Source organism: Ambystoma mexicanum, chromosome 8, assembly GCF_040938575.1.
Source record: "Ambystoma mexicanum isolate Mex_15411 chromosome 8, UKY_AmexF1_1, whole genome shotgun sequence".
Lineage (NCBI taxonomy): Eukaryota > Metazoa > Chordata > Amphibia > Caudata > Ambystomatidae > Ambystoma > Ambystoma mexicanum.
Genome location: NC_090929.1, coordinates 318,012,079 through 318,031,588, shown reverse-complemented (window position 1 = coordinate 318,031,588; position 19,510 = coordinate 318,012,079). Strand labels below are relative to the sequence as shown.

The following is a 19,510-nucleotide window of genomic DNA, read 5'->3' as shown; positions in this document are numbered from 1 at the left end:
CCTTGGGGGGTTGAGTGTTCCAAAGGGTCCCCTGTGTAGGCTCATCCCTAGGAGTATTAGGTATGAGGGTTTTAACAACCTTCTCTCTAATGTTGCAACGTCTCTTGAGGGCAAAGCGTGGGACAGAGATGGTGGAGGCGCCTGTGTTGAGAATCGGCCAAAGTCTCTTAACTTCCCGTTTAATTTTACTGAGAAGGGGTGAAAAACTGAACACTGCTGTGAAGGTGTTCGACTCTCTTGGTTTGGTATGTTGTTGTAAGGTGATGGAACGTGGAATGTTCCTAGCTCGTTTACAGGTGTCCTTGATAATCCTCCTAGGAGCAACTCACTGAGCGAGGCTATCCCGATACAGCTCCCAGACAACACGGAGGAGAGCAGCTGCCCCCTTCACAGGTACAGACCACACTTAGGCACTACGGCCTTTTGATCATGTCAATTCTGCCATGTGCCCAGCACAGACTATCATACCTGATATGGTTTGTTTACTCTCTACAGGTATACTTTTTACCTGCAGCTCGAAGATTTGAGTAACCCAGATTCACCGTTTACATTCCAGCTAGCATGCTGGTTTAGAGGTATGTTCAGCCTGCCTCCCCACCCCTCCCTACCCCCCAGGCACCCCTCTTGCACCTAGCTGGGAGCTGGTTGTCCCCACTTCACCCAATCTGCTTACGAGCTCGGGGCCCACCATCTCCACCCTGCAGTGCACAATTTCTATCTTATTTAGTGCACATCAGCGCCTCTCACTCCCTGGCAGCAGCCCACCAGTCACCTTTTGAGACCCTGTCTGGCACCCCCTTCCTCTCCCCCACCTTTTGGCGACGAGTTCAACCACTGGTGCACAGGCACCTCCACTACTCCTGTAATATTTGACCAATTAATGGCTTTGCTCCCACATGCTCCATTCAAGGCATGTTAAAAGCACCACCCCTTAGCGCTTTGCACCAACTCCCTGGTGCCCCCAAACACCCCCCTTCCTATGTCCCTTCTTCCTTCTTCCCCCCCTCATTGATTGCTCTCCATTTCTCTCCCCCTCCCTCTTTTGTCTCTCTCCAGGAGACACCAGCATCTTCATTCCTGTTCAGCACCACACTGAACACTTGGCAAACTCGTTTGCATTCTAAATCACGGTCCTGAAGAAGATGGCCTGAATCTCCTACGCCATTGAAACCGGTCGACCCCTTTCGGTCATGAGGGCTCTCATGACCCACGCTTGATCTCTTATACACCTACTAAAGAGACACAATCCTCTAAAAACTATCTATTGTAGCACACTCATTACCACTGAGTGAGCCACACATTTTTATAAGAGCCTTTTCTAGCCCCCCAGCCCCCTGGCTGGTCATTTTACTTATCCACCAGTGGTCACTCCACCAGTACTCTTACATACCCCAACCACAGTGACCTACGGGTATCATTAAAGTTGCACACTCTGGATGGAATATAAGCAGTTGACCTGATTCACAGGTTGGATCCACGCTCAAGATCAAGCAGCCTCAAGACCCAATTCATTGCCTTGTTGCATGCTGCGTAACCCCCTGGAGTCTACCACTGTTTTAAATGCTTTTGTTGGACGACCCGTGTCTGTTTCCAGACATTGCCATTAGTATAGAAGGCTGAGGGATAGTACTCTCCTCTATATCTTTTTAGTAGGCGATACACCACACGTCACCCAGGGATAGGCACCCCCGCCAGGTTCAGGGTGTTCTTCCTTAGGGTCAGGTACGCCGAGTCGGGTGGTCCTCCCCCCTTTTCATGTGTGTTGAGTGTGAGCATTCTAATTGATTCATTTGTTTTGCAATCCTTTGATGCACCTTGAATACCTACCTTCCTATAAAACCGCTTTTGTTGTGTTACCAGACGTTACCTTGTTAACGGTTAAAGGATGAATACGGTGCACCAAGCACCTTAGCTGTATAAGCTTTCCCTGTTGTTTTCTAGGGTAACAAGCCTATACAGAAAGAGATGGAACTTGGAGATGGACTGCACTGGTAGGGGGAGGGGTGTGACTCTAATTGGCCATTGGGGACCTTAAAATAATTACTTGGAATGTTAGGGGACTTAATAGCTATTTAAAAAGGAACAAGGTCATGTTGTACCTGCGTAGGCAAAATATAGACCTAGAACTGCTGCAGGAGTCCCACCTGACGCGGGATAAGATGGAGATGATTGGGAAGAAATGGAAGGGAGTTGTGGTGGGTTCATCATATTCTGCCTATGCTAGGGGAGTACTTACTTGGGTGGCGCCACATGTCCCGTTTCAGCTGTTACAGGAGATAGCTGAGATGGACGGGAGGATGGTTATAATGAGGGGATTGGTGGAAAATAGGGAGATAAGCATCGTAAATACGTACACCCCGAATCAAAATACAGCGGCATACTTCAGAACACTGTACCAACCTTAGCATGTGTATGGGGAGCGCGGTGATCTGGGGAAGCGACTTTAATTGTGTACTAAACCCCAGGGTTTATCGATCAGATGGGAAGATGGATAGACCCACCCCAGCTGCTAAAGCATTGCAGACATTGCTGGATGACTTTGGTTTGGGAGATGTGTGGAGGACGTGACACCCCCAAGAAAGGCAATACACTCATTATTCCGCCCCGCAGCAGTTCCATACCAGGTTGGACTATTCCTTTGCTACACCAGAGGTAATAACAGAGATTACACAAGCAGAATATAAAGAAAGGGTCCTTTCGGACAACTCGCCCTTGATCCTCGGGTGGCAATACCGCCCCCGAGAGCAAGGATTCTGACATGGCGCCTCAGAGCAGAGGCACTGAGAGACTCCTTTTTTAGGGAGGATATGAGAGAGGAGATTATAAACTATTTTGAGACGCATACTGGCAGTGTGGACTCGGCGGGCACATTGTGGGAAGCCTTTAAGGTAGTGATGAGAGGGGTAGCCATAGCAAAATCTAAAGGTTTGCAAGGAGGGATCCTGGCTGACCTACAGGAAACAGAAGGAGAATTGTAAAAGGCATTAAGGGGAGGAAATAGTACCAGGGAAGATATGGAACTGATACTTAGGCTGCAGCAGAAATGCGCGGGGCACTAGGAAAGACTGTGTAACCTTAACTATAAAAAATATACAGAGAGACAGCATGCGGGAGGGGACAAACCAGGCAGGCTCTTGGCATGTTTATATAAGAGTGAACCCCCCAGACCCACGATTAGAACAATAACAAGGGAAGACGCTAGTGTAGCTGACACCCAAGAGTGTTAATCAGGAGTTTGCAGACTGTTACAGGCTACTATATGGAGATGATGGGGAGAGTAGTCGCACGACGATAACAGAAACACTGGAGGATATAGGATTGGCAAAGATAAGTGCTGAGGAAAGAGAGGAGCTGGATGCACTGATTACTTTGGAGGAACTAGAAGAGGTGGTGAGACAGTTGCCCACTAGTAAGACTCTGGGGGCTGATGAACTCCCCAAGTGAATTCTATAAAGTATTTAAAGAAGAGGTGCTCCACCCACTGTTAGAAATGTTGAATGAAACGTTTGAGTTAGGAAGGCTGCCGAAGTCACTTAGAGAAGCGATTATAATACCGCTACCCAAACCTATCAAGCCTGGGCATAGCTGCGGTTCATATAGACCCTTGTCGATGTTGAATTAAGACAGCAAGATACTGACAGCTGTTTTGGCAAACAGACTGAGGAGGGTTATTGGTAAACTAATACACCCCGATTAGACGGGCTATGTCCCGAAAAGGAATATATCCAATAATCATAGACGACTCCGAGTTATTGAGTATGGGAGCGAGAACCAGGGCGAAATGGCAATTGTCTTTGGACGCAATAAAGGCCTTCGACTCGGTCAAATGGCCATGGCTGCTGGCGGCCCTGGCTGGCTATGAGATGGGGCCTGGATATCTACAGTGGACGAAAATGCTATATAGTGAACCGCTGGCCAGAGTTAAAACGGGAGCAGGGATATCGGAAAGATGGCAACTCCGCAGAGGTACCAGACAAGGATGTCCGTGGTCTCCAATGCTCTATATATTGGCCCTGGAACCCCTAGCAATAATCTTGAGGCAACAATATGACACTATAGGCATTGCTGTGGGAGGGGAACAACATCTGATCTCCCTATATGCGGATGACATGCTGCTGTATTTGCGACACCCGGAAGAAAACTTCCAATACATCTTAGAAGTGATGGCGAGATATGCGGGGCTGTCTGGTATAGCGGTGAATCCTCTGAAATCTAGCATGTTCCCATTGGGTGGATATAAAGGGATTCCAGTGAAACAGTTACCAGTGTTACAGATACAATGGGCGGTTAGCACATTTCGCTATTTAGGGATAGATGTATACCACACAGTGGAAGAGGAGCATAGGCGCAACACGGAGGTAGCCATTAAGAAAATCGAAAATTGCATGAGGTTCTGGGTGAAGCTGCCTTTAGCAATGATGGGACGTGGGGCAATGCTAAAGATGGTGGTCCTACCTAGGCTCCTGCACTATTTTGGGAATATACCACACTTGATACTCAAGAAGTTCTTCACTAAACTGAACAGTATGTGCAGGGATTTCCTGTGGTATGGCACGCGGAACAGAGTGGCATTATGGAAGCTACAGAATTTTTATGAGAAAGGGGGATAAAACTTCCTAATTATGAGGTCTATTATGTAGCAAGCCAAATGCAATATGTTGCTAAATGGCTTTCAGATGAAGTAACCTCAGAATCCAGGTTGTTTGGACAAGATTGTGCCCCATTTAACTTGAAAGAGATGATGTGGTTGCCCAAGACAGGAATGGCAGGGCGTCCCAAGATGATGATACTTGGGTGGAAGATGTGGCATAGGGCATGCCAGATGATGGAGAACCCATCCCCGTGTTCCCTGCAAGTACCACTAGTTGCGCTGACGGGGGGAGAAAAGCAACTAAGGTTGTCGATCAGGAATCACTGGAAACCGGTTGGGTTAGCAACAATGGGTGATATTTGGTAAGAGGGGACTATCATAGATTTTGAGACGCTGGGTGAGGAAACCGGGTTACACACAGGCCAGTATATCACGTATCACAGATTGGTGCAGAGAATTAAGAGAACATGACCCAAAGTGGTACTGGAGGGAGACCCGGATGCTACCATAGATATAATATATGACATAGCGGAGGGGGGCCATGAGATATCTAGAATATACAAGATGATGTCTAAAGTCTGGAAGGAGGTAGTACAATTGAGACGAGATTGGGAAACGGAAGTAGGAGCCCCGATGGATGACGGGATGTGGGAACGAGCCCAAGGGTATCCTAAGAAGGTGTCCAGGAATGCAAGATTGAAGCAGATACAACTGTATATTACGCATAGGGCGTACATGACACCCCAAAGGATATCGAGGTTTAAAAATGCAGGACGGCAAGCATGCCCTAAATGTGATGAAGAGAATGCGGGTATGGTGCATATGTATTGGTCGTGTCCGGTTATTGAGCGCTTCTGGAGCGAAGGGCACAAAAACTAGCAGAGAAGGGGGTTAGGATTGTGGTGGATACAGTGTGGGCTTGTTTGTTGGGTGGGGTTCCCTAGACCACGAAAACTCAGGCATGTGAGCAAACTAAAGGATCTGGCATATGTGCTTGCTAAGAGGAGAATCGCTATGGGGTGGAAGACCTGCCACAAACCGCGGGTGGAGGTGTGGTGGAAAGATTTGCAGAAATGGGTGGATGCGGAAACCATGGTATGGCAAGAAGCGAGCAGCGCAGGGGGGGGGGGGAGACAGAGACCCTGATGGCCTGGAAATTATTAATAGCGGAGTTGTTTGGGTCAATACAAGACCCGAAAGAACCCATGGAAAGGGAGACCCTACTACAAGATGCAGGAACAGAATGTGAGACGTAATAGGCTCGGAACGTGGGGTGGGATAAGGGAAGCAGTGACCACAGTTAAGCAATGTACAAATGGAATGTTGTTATATGCACTGAATGTTTGGTGTGCATTGTTTGTTTGACTAAACTAATAAAAAATGTAAAAAAAAAAAATGATATTCAAAGGAAGACAAGATAGGGGGTTACTAAAAAGAGGAGTAGGCACTGAAGGCACAGAGGAAAGAATACCAACACCCCCACCCGACAGAAGGGCGGCGGGGGAGAGAAAAAGGAGTGAGAGGACGATAGTGCAGCAGGGATTGTTAGACAGGGTCAACCAGGTTTCACTGATGCAAAGAAAGTGCAGATGAAAACGAGAAAAAAGTCCAGAACAGAGTTAAGTTTTATTATTGAGGGAACTATTGTTCCCTCAATAATAAAGGGCTTAAGCCACTTCTTCTGTATTTGGCATACAAGGAGGAAATGCAATATGTTCTTAGCTACTCTGATGACTCGTACACCCATGTCTGCAGCCACCTTGTGCATTCCTCATTATGTGCATCAAGTGATAAAACATTGAAACCCACTAATGTGACAATTCTCCTGCTATTAGATGACATAATGTTTTAACACATACCATTGTACCTACAATATGTCTGTTGCCTTGAAATAGTAAACTAGAGATAGTAATGTTTGTTCTTTCCTAATCCACGTGCTTCGGTTGAACTGTGATTGCACTTTTAACCTGATGCTTGAGTTACACCAGGGGTGTTCCCCCTCCATACACGTATGTTTGGGTTGCCCGATTTGCCTAACATCTAATTATTATGTCGAAACCAAGACCATTTCGAGAATGGAGAACCAGCCATGATTGCACTTGCCTTGAACCATTGGCTGATTCAAATATTGTCCAAGAGAAAAATACATCAATTTTGGAAGTTAAAGGGACAAGCAGAAGCAATTTTACAGGGAAGGGTGAGTGCTCACAAATGGAATGAGTCGCCCACTTCCAAAATGTCAAGTACATCCTCTGCATAGTTGTTTCTGAATATTTTGCTAAGGGGCAGCACAGTTTAACTGCCAGTTTATCATTTACCTGCTTTCTAAGCTGTTTCCTAAGAAGCAGAGAAAGCAATGAGGCCATCGAGAATTGTGGGCAAGATTTTTTTGCATAGATTCTCGGCACCGCAAATCGAACATTTTAAAACCCTCTCTCCACCCTTTAGGATGTGCTACATCCATCTTGGTCATTATCATCTTGTTTTCAAGGCATGCACTTCAGAAAAGCCCACAACCATGTTCTGGTATTCTAGACCAGAATTATCCCTCCTGCGATCCAAGAAGCAAGACACTTTTTCCAGGACTGGTACATAGTGTCTTCAAACGTGAATGTTTCATCCCTATGATAGCAGGGTTTTCAAACCCTGAGCCCTGAATACCCCATAAATCTGGGGCTTAACACTGCAGGTTTAGGTTACAAACGTAATCCAACTCCCAAGCCCTTCAACCTTTCTGAAGGAGTTTCCTGTGGCGGCTCAAACTAGGCTTCATTGGCATCATCCCATCATGTTCCGAGAGCCATGCACATTATTTGTGTTTCAAAACTATAGGAGCACTAAGACCTAGGCAGAGCTAGTTGGATCACTGAAAATTCCCACTGACTAGCTAAAATATTGGCCTTTTTCAGTGGGTCTGTAGGAGGCTTACTTTCAAATCCTCACTTAGAAGAAGCCCATTTCGAGAGTCCTCATTCTGGTAAGAGGGCCAGGATTACCAAAGCACTATTATGCCTTTTTAATCTTGGTCCTTGTCTGGGCAGCTTCTTGAAAACTAGTCGCACCACTGCAGTTTGCCATCTTCACCCTCTAGAACATTCAAACACCATTTACATCCTGCAATACTTGGTCAATCAGCTTCTGCCCAAGAGTTGCAGATGTCTGATGCTACAAGTATCACTGCTTGTGAACAACATGAGAGTCTGGGACCCACCTGCGAGGTTTGCATTTCATTCCCCAAAAGCCACTTCTGAGTGAGGGTTGCTTATGATGTTCAAGGTAGAGGCAACTGTGGCCACCACATAATTGGTCATCTCTACTCAAGGTGGGCAACGCCTAAAACGAACCCAGGCACCACTGACTGCCCGTAGCTTGCAGGCGGCAGACAAAGGTTTATTCTTTTTGCATTCTGGGAGCTTGATTGTCAGGCTGTGCCTCCAATCTAATGACGCCAGCAAGGAGATACACCAGATGCCTTCAAACCCCAGAGCCTAACTCAGACATACTGGAGGGGAGAAAGATGAGAGCTGGGGGGACTGAAGATGTGGCAGTGGGATTCAAAGATCCCATTGAATAGATGCAGGCTTTGAACAGGAATAGGGAAACCATGGAAAAATTGATGTCCACCATTGACAATCCGCTGTACAGCATGTAATCAAAAATGAAAACCAATGAGCAGAACATCAACATGACTAAAAAAAAAATGTCATCTCTGAAAGTCATTCATGTGGTGGGGGAGAACTTGATGAGGCTCTCAAACATGTGATGTGTGCAATGATGTTCCTAGTTCTAAAATTGGAAAGTTGCAAGAATACACACAGAAATGCCAATGCTAGAATGTTTGCCTATGTGGTGGATGCATCACGTATTGCTACAGAGCGTCTGGTCCTGCACGCACTCCTTTGTTTCCTAAAGGAGCAAAACATTTTTGCCGGTTTGTTTAGTTACCCAACCATACTCTGATTACATGAAAGGGAGGAGGGGGTTGGGTTGATCGAGGCAGGGTTAGAGTGATCCTAAATGATGTTGATGCTAGGGAATTTATCTTGTAGGATGTGGCAAAGCGATCTCTATCCCTGCAAGGCAGCAGGTGCCTTCTTTCCCCAAGCTTAATCTCTGTAGTAACATAAACATAATAATGAGTAAATCATGGGATAGTTCAATGGCTCCATTTGTAGTATAAATTGCATTTATTATCAGGTGGTCTACAACTCTAATCTTTGTCTCGAAGCTGCCACAGGGATTTTCAACGACAGTGTTGTGAGGAGTTTTTTCGCTTTTGAACCTGTGACATATACCTAGCTTTTCATTGTCTCAATATCTCTTGCACGTTAGGTTCCACTATGTAATGTGTCTTTCAATGTGCAACTGTTTGCTGTCCCTTGGGAACTTGAACTTGAAATCCCACTGGACCACTGTTCTTTTCCTGGTGTTAAGAGCCTTTCACATTGGGTCTGGCATGCTGCACTCGTTGCACTTTGTTTCTATATTGGCTCGAGGAAACTTGCACGTCAAATTCCAGCATGCAGAAATCCTTTTTAAACCTGCAAACTCCCGGTTTCAGTTCCTCACTGTGATGTTGCCTTCAGTGTTCTCCCCAATGTCTGATATTGTCCTTCCTCAGTTGTTCAGCATCCTGAAGCTTGTTCTTCTCTCGTAGATTTCTTTTTTATTTTGCTGCTCTCTGCCTGGAGATCCGTATGCCGCTCCAGAGGGCTACCGCATATGGCTTTTTCTCTCTGCCTCATGTACTTTCAAGGGGTTCATTGTAAGACATCTTGTGCTTCTTCTTGTCACTGTTGGGAAATATTTTCTTTTTGCAACTTTCCCTCCATGGCTTCCTACAGATCCCCATTCTTTTTGCTCCTGTCCTGACTTTTTGAAGGGAAGTAAAGCCTTCAGCTTCACCTCCCTTTTGCCCCATGTTATGGGGAAACTGATCAGTCCTTCAGACTATCAGTAATAGGAAGCTTGATTTCCCTTTTGTATTCTTGTATGTTTAACATTGCACAAAGCACCTAACAGTACAGTGCTACCCTAGCATTTTACACATGGGATTTTTGGTTACTTTTATATGTGCCTAAAGTCAAGCTAGTGGCAGCAGTTATGTTTTTATATTGTTTTTACCTTATTTATGGTGTTCACGTTCGCCTTTACCACATAGGGCTACTAAAGGTGACTAGTACCCTAAATTGGCTATGCCATGGGATTTACGCTTGTTCTTTGGCCATATTGGAGTTTGGCCGCCTTCCTGCCTTCTTAGGTCAGGAAAGTCCTTATACGGTCATGCACTTGCACGGGAAAGCTTCTGCTTTCGTGGGCTAGTGAGACTTGTGTATGTGGCCCAGGAACGGGGCTGGGACTGTCTAATCCCAGTCCACATCACTGGTGCCAAAAAGTCTAATGTGGCAGATGGGAAACCAGTAGTTGTCCCTGATTGGACAACTACTGGCTGTTTGAATGGTGTAGATCCTTAGTATTGGTGGGCTTGGTCTTGCTTCCAGCTCGGATATTGGATAAGAGGACTTCTGCAGCTATTCTTCAGATCTACATTGGAGCCAAGCATGCCTCGAAGAAGAGCAGATCATTAATGACCCGAAGACGACACCTGGAGTAGCCCAGCACCCTATTTAGTGTCCAGCCCGGTGAAGCCCTGCTCCTCTGCCTGATCTCCAAAGATCCTGAGCAGTGCTTCAGCCCTTGGACTAGTGCAACCAACTCATCTCATTGTCTTTTTGAGGATCCAGCCCTTCACAGACTTTAAGTGTGCCTGGACTGCCCGGTGGACTGGCAAGCTTTCTCATGAGCTACCTCACCGGCGCTGTCCTTGTTCCACTTTCAAGCCCGAAACTTTGGTGGTCGCCAGCTTGTGCCATAAGTGGCCTTCTCCCGAATGCCAGCTTCCTATCTTCAAGGGAACCTGTCCTGGGGCAGGTTCTGTGGCAGTGATGCTAGGAGTGCAGCATAGGGCTACCGGCTGGCAACGTCCGGTGTGTGTCCTGTGTAGTGACTGGAAGGACACCTGTCGTCGCCTGCAAACGGTGATCATCACTGGAATTTGCTTCCCTCCATCTAGTGAAGTGTCCTGAAGAGGTCTGCATTTCTTGGCTGACAATTGCATTTTGCGGTTTCACCTGACCAAAAGAATCCCCCAACCTGCAACCACTGGGCACCTCTCACCGGAACAAAGGACGGGCGATTGAGCTCCCAGCAACCCCCAGATGATCCATCAATACATCTGGCAAAATCTGAGTTGGGTGGGTGTTAGGACAGTTTTTCTGAAGTCCAACTATGGGCTTAGTAAAACCATTCAACTGAGACAGTACAAGACTCTACTCTTAGTATAAGACTGTGCCACCTGAGTTTAGGGTACCGTAGACGGAGCAGCCAGGCTTATCGTAGGGAGAGAGGTTTGTAGAATCGGTACAAAGAAATTGTAATACAAATGGTCCAAAGAAACACTGAAACACTATGTATTGTAAAAATAAATGGTTTATTTAAATACAAGTAGACCAAGGTAAATCTTGGGTAAATAAGTACTATCACAGATCATATAAAAACACAACACTATGCTTTAAAGTTCACAGACCAAAGCATGGACCGTATTTAGAAATCTAACAATATTTCTAGGTAAGTCAAACCTTTGTATACACATTCAGTATAGGGCACACCTATTCTTGGGGAGTAAAACCAGAAGTTACTTTCTGATTACTTTATGGTACTACAAGGGTAGTAGACCCTAACAGTTGTATTGTGACTCTTAGCAAGAAATCGCACAGTAGGTCAACTGGACAATATACTTTTCAGAATAGCAGAGCTCTTGTTCCAGAAGCAGTTAAAACCTATAATTCTGATTCAGGATAACAGTTATTCTAGGGGAGTTGGACCTTGGGGTGAAATATTCAATCACAGTTGCTTTTCAGTTAACAGACTACGGGAAACAATAACTTAACTTATTTTTGGATGGCACACAGCTATGCAAGGTAAGTAAAAGGTAAGTATGACTTAGGCAGACTTATTCTGACAGGCTAACAGTAAGTCAGGGGAAGCAAGACCCAATTGGGGACACTCCTACAACTATCCTAACAGGAATAATAAACTGAAACCAACAGCATTACTTTTGGGAAGAGAGGGGAACCCAGTTCACAGGTGAGTAAGGTAACCTATCTATTTTCTGTTGGAATGGTGAAACAGTTTCTAAGGAAAGTAAGACTTTGAGAATACCTGTTTAAAAAGGCACACAGCTTATTCAAGGTAAGTAAATCCTATATATACTTTTCAGAATGGCAGAACCTATCTAAGGTAAGTAATAACTTTTTGTGTAACTATTCACTGTGAGAGTTTAATGTTACCAACAAACTAATTTACAAGTAAACATTTCAACACTTGTTTTACTTTTCAAGGAAGACCCTTTACGTTATCTAGCCCTTCCCAATTCTAGTACATGAGTTCTCTGAGGCAAAACAGGGACCCTAGTGGTCTAGGAGCCAGCAGTAGGCAGGGTGAGATGGGGCTCAGTTGCAGGAAAAGTCAGAGTTCCTGCGGAAGACTGGGCAAACAAGTGAGTAACTCACTTTGAAAGTTAGTTAGGGTGCAAGAACTTCAGAAAAGACACCCTAGGAGGATTCCAGCAGTGGGCCTGGGTGAACTGGACATGAGACCTCCCAATCACAGTAGCACCCCAAGGATACACAGGAATCCCAAGAGACTGAAGGTGAGTAAATACCCCAGCCAACACAGTACCTCAGCACAGAAGAAGTGTTGCAGCAGGAAGAATTCAGGCTATGCAGCCAAAAACCCGGTTGATGGATTCCTTTTTCTAGAAGACCGGACTTTGAAAAGACTTTTGCAGCTGTGATCATGGAAGAAGGCTCCATGCAAGATTTTCCTCGCGGCTGGATGCCACGCTGTGCATTTGGCACCTTTTTCAGGAGCACAGAAGACAACACAATATCGCTGGTTGGATTCACGTGATTTGCAAGGTCCAGCACTCTGGTGAGGGGACTTTTTGGAGTCTGTTCACGTCTCTGGAGGTCCAGCAGGATGCCCACAAAGTTTCACAATATTCGAAAAAATCGGGAGACCATGCTTCCTGGATAAGGGGGGGGGGGGATCGACCAGGATGGTGGGAGGGATGGTACGGGTGCTTGGAATCGGGGGAGGCACAGATGTGTGTGATCTGCACAGTTATCCTCCCAGTGATTAATGGGAATCAGCCCCCATGGATAGGAACATGGGAGGAGAATGGTGAGCCGAGTTTAGCCGGAGAGGTTGGGGGGCAGAGAGGTGGGAGGGAGTTTGCTGCAGCGCAATTACGCTTAGGTCAAAAAAGGGGATGGGTAGTACGCAGGGGATTCGATTGCTCTCACTGAATGTTAGAGGGTTGAATGCGCCCATCAAAAGGAGAAAGGTAGAAGGGCTCTTGCAAAAAGCAACACCTGAAATTGTGACCTTCCAGGAGACCCACATTTGCAGGAAAGATTATCACAAATTGCGAATAACAGGCTATCATCATAGATTACAAGCGAATGACAAGGGTAAGACGAGAGTGGTCCTCATTGCTTTCCGAGACTACCTGATTTGAGAATCATGGGGACAATGGTAGATAAAGAAGGCAGGTTTCTCTTCGCACAAATTCAATGTGGCGGCAAAGCTTTTACAATCATCACTGTGTATGCTCCCAATACGGGACAGGGCGGTTTCTTAAGGGGGGTGTTGGAGAGACTCAAGAAATGTATGATGGGGCAGCTCATAGTAACAGGGGACTTTAATTTGACATGGAGCCCAAGGGTAGACCGAAGTGCCGGCATAACCCCCCTCATTTAAAGGCCCGACTGAAAGCCTGTGGGCTAGAATGAATATGTTGGCTCTGGTGGACGTCTGACAGGAATACGGGGGGGGAGGCGGCAAAGGGTACACGTTCTATTCCCACGTGCATAGAACGTTCTGGAGGATTGACTTATATGGGTATCTACAAACCTTATGAGACAGGTACTGAAGATGGAACTGGGACCAATAACACTGTCGGATCATGCACCCCTGACATTAGAAATCCAGTGGGGGCAGTGGGGGGGTACGAGTTGTGGTGGTGGCAATTCCCTAGACATTTACTCCGGGACATGGTGATCTGTGAAGACTTGCAGGACTTTATGCACACATTTCTTTAGAGAAACAGGACCCCGGCCGCTTAGGACCAGGTAGTGTGGGATGCTTTTAAAGCAACCATACGCGGAGAATTTATAGCAAAGAAAGCACAGAGGGACAAGCAAACAAGGGCGCTACCAGCTGATTTAGAACAACACTTAATGGGGGTGATGGCTAGAATGGAAACAGACAAAGGGGTAATGCTTAGGAGAGAATACCGACACCTTAAGGGCCAAATCGGCATCCTGCAAACTAAACTAGTGGAAAAATCGCTACTCTTTTTGAAGCAGCGATATTATGTACAGGCAAGCAAAGCCGGCCGACTCTTAGCACGGCAAGGAATAAAGAAGCATCTAGAGCAGGGGTCTCCAACCTTTATGTTGGCAAGACCTGCTTGTTGTTGAGGGTCAATAGTCAGGAGCTACTAGCGAGAACTATCGGGTTGGGGGAATGTTATAAGCATGGGAGTTGGTACCAATATTTTTTGGGGTGGTTGATGCCTTCTTTATAAAGAAGGCGAAAACATATGCATTCACCTTTTATATTAAAAACATCTTTATTTGGTGGCCAACAGCAAAGCGATGCGGACGTGAGCCTTCGGCGCTCCCGTGACCGCCGCAGAAATCCTGAAGAAAAAGCCTGTCATCCATAGCAATTATGAATAAAAAGATATCCTACTGAAAGACAAAAGACTGCAGCAAGTATCGGTGTGCTGTTGTCGTGGACAGCGCGTGACTGTGACCACACAGACGTGGAGCGTTCCCTGTGGGTGTCCGGAGGAGAGAAAGTAAAATGGCGGCGCGCGACGCGTAACAGCAATGAGCCCATCGGCAAAGGGAGAACCTGAACGAGAGGTGAATCGAGAACCCAAGAGCGGATTGGAAGACCAGCGACGTAGAAAGGGCAGTTACTGGAATCACACAGACGTTGAGGCGTATGAGAAGTAGGGGACCGTGCCTGACGAGCTGACTGGTCTCTGGTATCGCCCCACTCTACGGAAGGTGAAGAGGTGCGTAGCATGTACCCAGATGTACTGCGACTCGTAGCGGGTATGATCGTGAGGGAAGTGGGACGGCCCTCGGCGGCAACAAACGGTGGGTGCCTTAATGAGCCTGGCTGCAAGGAAAGAGTGCCTCAGAATGTGGATAGTGCAGCTCCGGAACACATGGGATATCAGCCGAATGGCGCACCATAGTAAAAAGTAACGGTCCCATCCACGAGCCGCGGTGAAACCTACCCACGGACCCGACTCCGTGCACAGTTAGGCTTCACATGCTTGGTCCATGTCACAGCACACAGCGGGAGGCAGCAAAGACAGTACAGACAGGAGAGCTGCTGACCGGCGTGCAGAGAAGCATTTACACTGTAAGTGTGCCCTGCCATTAAGAAGAGGTGGTACGGAAGAGCGCATCCTCCCCCTCCCCTGTCGGACATTGTTGGGGGACCGGCAAACCTACATGAGACCCGTGGTGTAACAAGGCGAAATAGTGAGCTGAAAATATAAGGTGGCTGCTGTTCCGGTGTCGCAGAGAGTTGGGAACCGCGGTGCCGGCTCTGTGGGAGTGAGCCCTGATACACAGCTCTTCCAATCGGACAATAGAGCCGAATTGGTGATAGTCACTCCTGGACGTGAAGGTAATCCTCAGGAAAATCTACGCACAACTGCTAGGCTAGTCCTAGGAAAATGAGCATGAGAGCGTGAATCCGGCTGAGGGCGTGTGCTGGTGGCAAAGAACCAACTACAAGCATAGGCATAGCTGGTGGTAACATAGAACGGGAGCCCGACACAACTCGGACTACCGAGGTCTCCCGACTACCGCACGCCGACCGTCCTACTACTGCAAGCGTGTACGGCCCTGCCCTGTGGGAAATAGGGGAACTCACCCACAGCCTCGAAGTAACCCACTGTATTAAGGAGTACCGGCAGGGAATTGGCACATTACAATACAGCTATGGCCCACGGATAAAGACACACAACAAGGTCCAGAGTGGAAATCGGTTCCCTGACCACAGGAATCACGAACCAGCACAGACACCGCCAGTGCCCAGCGATAGGGTGGATTGAAAACTTTGCCTAACCGCTCTGACTAAGCGAGCCTTGGCGATAATCAGAGGCGCAGTACAGGTCGGACCTTGGGGTCCCCGAGGGAGATGGGTGGTCTGACCCCCTGAGTCCATCAGAAGCCGTGGACCCCTGGCTCTGAGTGGTAATACTCACGTTAAAAGTACTGACTACAGGAAGCATAAACAAGCATTTACAGAGCTGACTGTCGTTGTTGAGCGGCAACGGGCAATCTAACAACCTCCCAGCACGTCCAACCACGGAACAAGCAACAGAGTATCACCCATCGCCACGCGATTTTAGCATGGCCAAAGACAGAGGCAAAAAAATCAGGCACCCTGAGTAAAATAGACCAATTTACCACACCCTCGGAAAACACGCTGCCTGACCAAAATGATCCAGAAACTATGGCAGAGGCGAGGGATGCATTATCGTTAAGGGACGTCATGGCTGCAATAGCAGAGTCACAGGCTTCCATGGAGCAGAAGATGGACGGCATCAGTATGGATGTCTCACTTCTGCGACACGACCTTCAAAAACTGACGTCCCGCACTGGGGAGGCAGAACAACGCATTTCTGGAGCAGAAGATGGACTCAGGAACCTGGAACAGCTCAATAGAGTCACAACATGCCTAAAAGCAATTGGGGGAGAGTGGATGAAGGCGAGGGCAGATCGAGATGAAACAACGTCCGGATCCTGGGATTGCCAGAAAAAGCACAAGGACCAAGTGTTGAACTGTTCCTCGAACAATGGATGGCGTATATCTTTCATCCAAAGGTGTTTTCTAAATTATTCTCGATCGAAAGAGCTCATCGCGTACCTACTGGACGGTAAATACCGGGTGCCCCACCGTGCACTATGATAGCAAAATTCCTAAATTACAGAGACTGCAATGCGCTTCTTCAGATGGCACGCACTAAAGGCACGATAACCTACAACAGATCTAGAATAGCTTTCTTTCCAGACTACACCAGGGAGGTGCAGAAGGCAAGACAGTCTTTCGATCACCTTAAACAGCTGCACTCCCTGAATGTAAAATATGGCCTAGTGTTTCCAGCGCAATTGAAGATCTACCATAAAAGTATGACAGTCCACTTTACGAACCCGAAAGAAGCCTGGAAGTGGGTGGAACAACACATTGAGGGCGACTGGAGTACAAGTCGGAACAATAGAAACAGGAACCCTAGAGCCGTGCCGGCGCGAGGTCCCCCTGCCGGACACCCACTGGGACAGGAGCGAGACATACCGCCACGTGTGGAGGACGATTGAAATGCGAAACGGCGACATGCAACATGATCTACAACTCCTGTGCCACATGTGCGCTGGCAGTCTCTCACACGAAGCTGCATGAGCAATACTGTGCAGCATGGATGAATGCAAAATGAGCGGCCAGCTGGGACGGAAGAAAACCACCCCCACCCCACTGGGACTTGTTGTGAGTGTTGTAAATGTTTTTGGTTGCGGTCAGGAGAAGGTTTTAGTTAGCTCCAGGCTGATGGTTGGGCGACAGGTACTTCGGATTGGGGTGGAGTATGGGGAGGAGGGAAAGGAAATGTTTGGTTGGTCTTTTGGTTAAAAGAAGGTCGGAATGGAATGTGGAACATAACTCCTCAGGCATGTACCAACGTACCTCCTTGTGAGGTCCTTTTAAGTTTGCAACACATAGAGAATACACAATCATAGTTTTACGTAGAAGACATGACGGAACACGGTCCTAGACCCATCATACATAGGCAGAACACACCCAATGACAAAGACCGTGCCCTAAAGCTCCTCAACTGGAATGTCAACGGGCTAGGTAACAGTCTCAATCAAAAGAAGATTAGTTAGACATTTCTTGAACAAACACACACAGCATTCCTCACTGAAACCCATCTAGCGGGCACAACCTGTAACTTATAAGCATAACAACTAACGCATGGCACTACATGCTGGCTTTACTATGGGCTTGCGAGGCGTACTCATACTATTACATAAATCGCTACCTTTCACCCTCTCTACAGTGACACAGGGGGTAGATTCACATTTGCTGTGGGAACACTATGGAACCAAACAATCAGCTTGTTAGCGGTCTACTCTCCTCCTGCGCTATTGACTGCATTAGTAAATGACATCACTCCGCTGATTGCCAATGACACATCTGATTTGTTGATCTTAGGGGGAGATTTAAATGAAATGATGAATGTGGAACTCGATCGGACACATTTACGAGGGAGAAACCCCAAGGTTCATGAGAAGCTCACCACCTTCGCTGATGCAATGGGTTTGAGTGATGTATGGTGAGATCTACAGCCCGATGCAAGAGAGTACTCGTACCACTCGGGGTTGCATGCCTCGTTATCTAGGCTAGATAATTTCTTTCTCCCTGCGACAAGCATCCACAGGGCAATTGTAGCAAAGCTCCTTCCGAGAGGTATATCAGATCACTCCCACCTATTGATAGAAGTGGCAACCTCAAGACCACTCCCTCTCAGGTCATGGCGTCTTAATGGCTACTATTTGGGTTTTCCAGACCTTGTAGAACATATGCAGTCTGTTACCAATTCATACTTTGAGTTGAACGTAGGCTCAGTAGATAGCCCCGGGGTGCTGCGGGAAGCATACAAGCCGGTGTTCCGGTGACAAATTCTCTCCTGGGTCGCGGCTACGAAAAAAACATTGGGAGAAAACGGCTTCAGCCGATTTTGAAGTTAAATAAGCAGAAGAAGCCCACCTAATTCAAGACCGGCCAGAGTTGCATAGAACGTTTGTCGTGGCACAAAAACGAGGCGCTAGACAATACCACGCAAGCTCATAGAGCAATGAAAGCCAGAATTTATGAAATGGGGGTCAAGGCAAGCAAAATGTTGGCTTGGTTGGAACGTAGGGACGAGGGACCTAGTCAGGTAAGTGTGATCAGACCAGAGAATGTGCATCCGTTTTCAACAGACTAGGATATTACTGAAGGTTTTGCAGCCTACTACACAGAGCTGTATAAGGTCCCCATTGGCCCTTTTGACACCTCTATACTAGATAGATTACCCTCCCAGCCCTGAGTGCTGAACAAATATCCCTTCTAGGAAAGGATATTACGGAAGAACTGATTGCGGCAATGTCGCAACTCCAAAACGGTAAAACCCCGGGCCCAAATGGCTTCCCGATCGAGACTTGGAAGAGTATTGGTCCATGTGTGTTAGCCCCATACCTACTAAAGATGTACAAACCCTCAAAGGAACAATGACACCTACTGGTCGACCTTGGAAAGGCCACCATAATAGTAATTCCAAAACCCGATAAGCCACCGGAGCAATGTAGCTCGTACAGACCGATCTCCCTTATAAATAGTGAAACAAAGCTATTGGCCAAAATTTTAGCGATTAGACTACAGAGTGATTACGTCACTAGTGCACCCGGACCAGTGCGGTTTCATGCCGAACAGGTCAACACGCATGAATATCCGTAGATTACATATAGCACTAGAAAGAGCGCAGGACTCCCGAGACCCCCTAACATTATTGGCAATAGACTTTGAGAAAGCATTCGACTCTGTATACTGGGAGGCACTTTGGGAGATAATGCGACGGATGGGATTTGGCGCAGAATTCATGGGATGGGTGCAACTGCTATACAACTCCCCTGAGGCGGAAACCAGAGTCAACGGTTGGCCATCTAAACCATTCAGGCTGGGTAAGGGAACGAGACAAGGCTGTCCCCTGTCAGCGTTGCTCTTTGCATT

The 19,510-nt window shown here is 47.1% G+C and overlaps 1 protein-coding gene across 1 annotated transcript in view; it reads left to right on the top strand.

Annotated features, from left to right (window-relative positions):
* The window catches only part of UAP1L1 (UDP-N-acetylglucosamine pyrophosphorylase 1 like 1), a 525,997-nt gene that overhangs the window by 490,485 nt on the left and 16,002 nt on the right, over nucleotides 1–19,510 (top strand). The gene's annotated exons all lie outside the window — the stretch shown is intronic.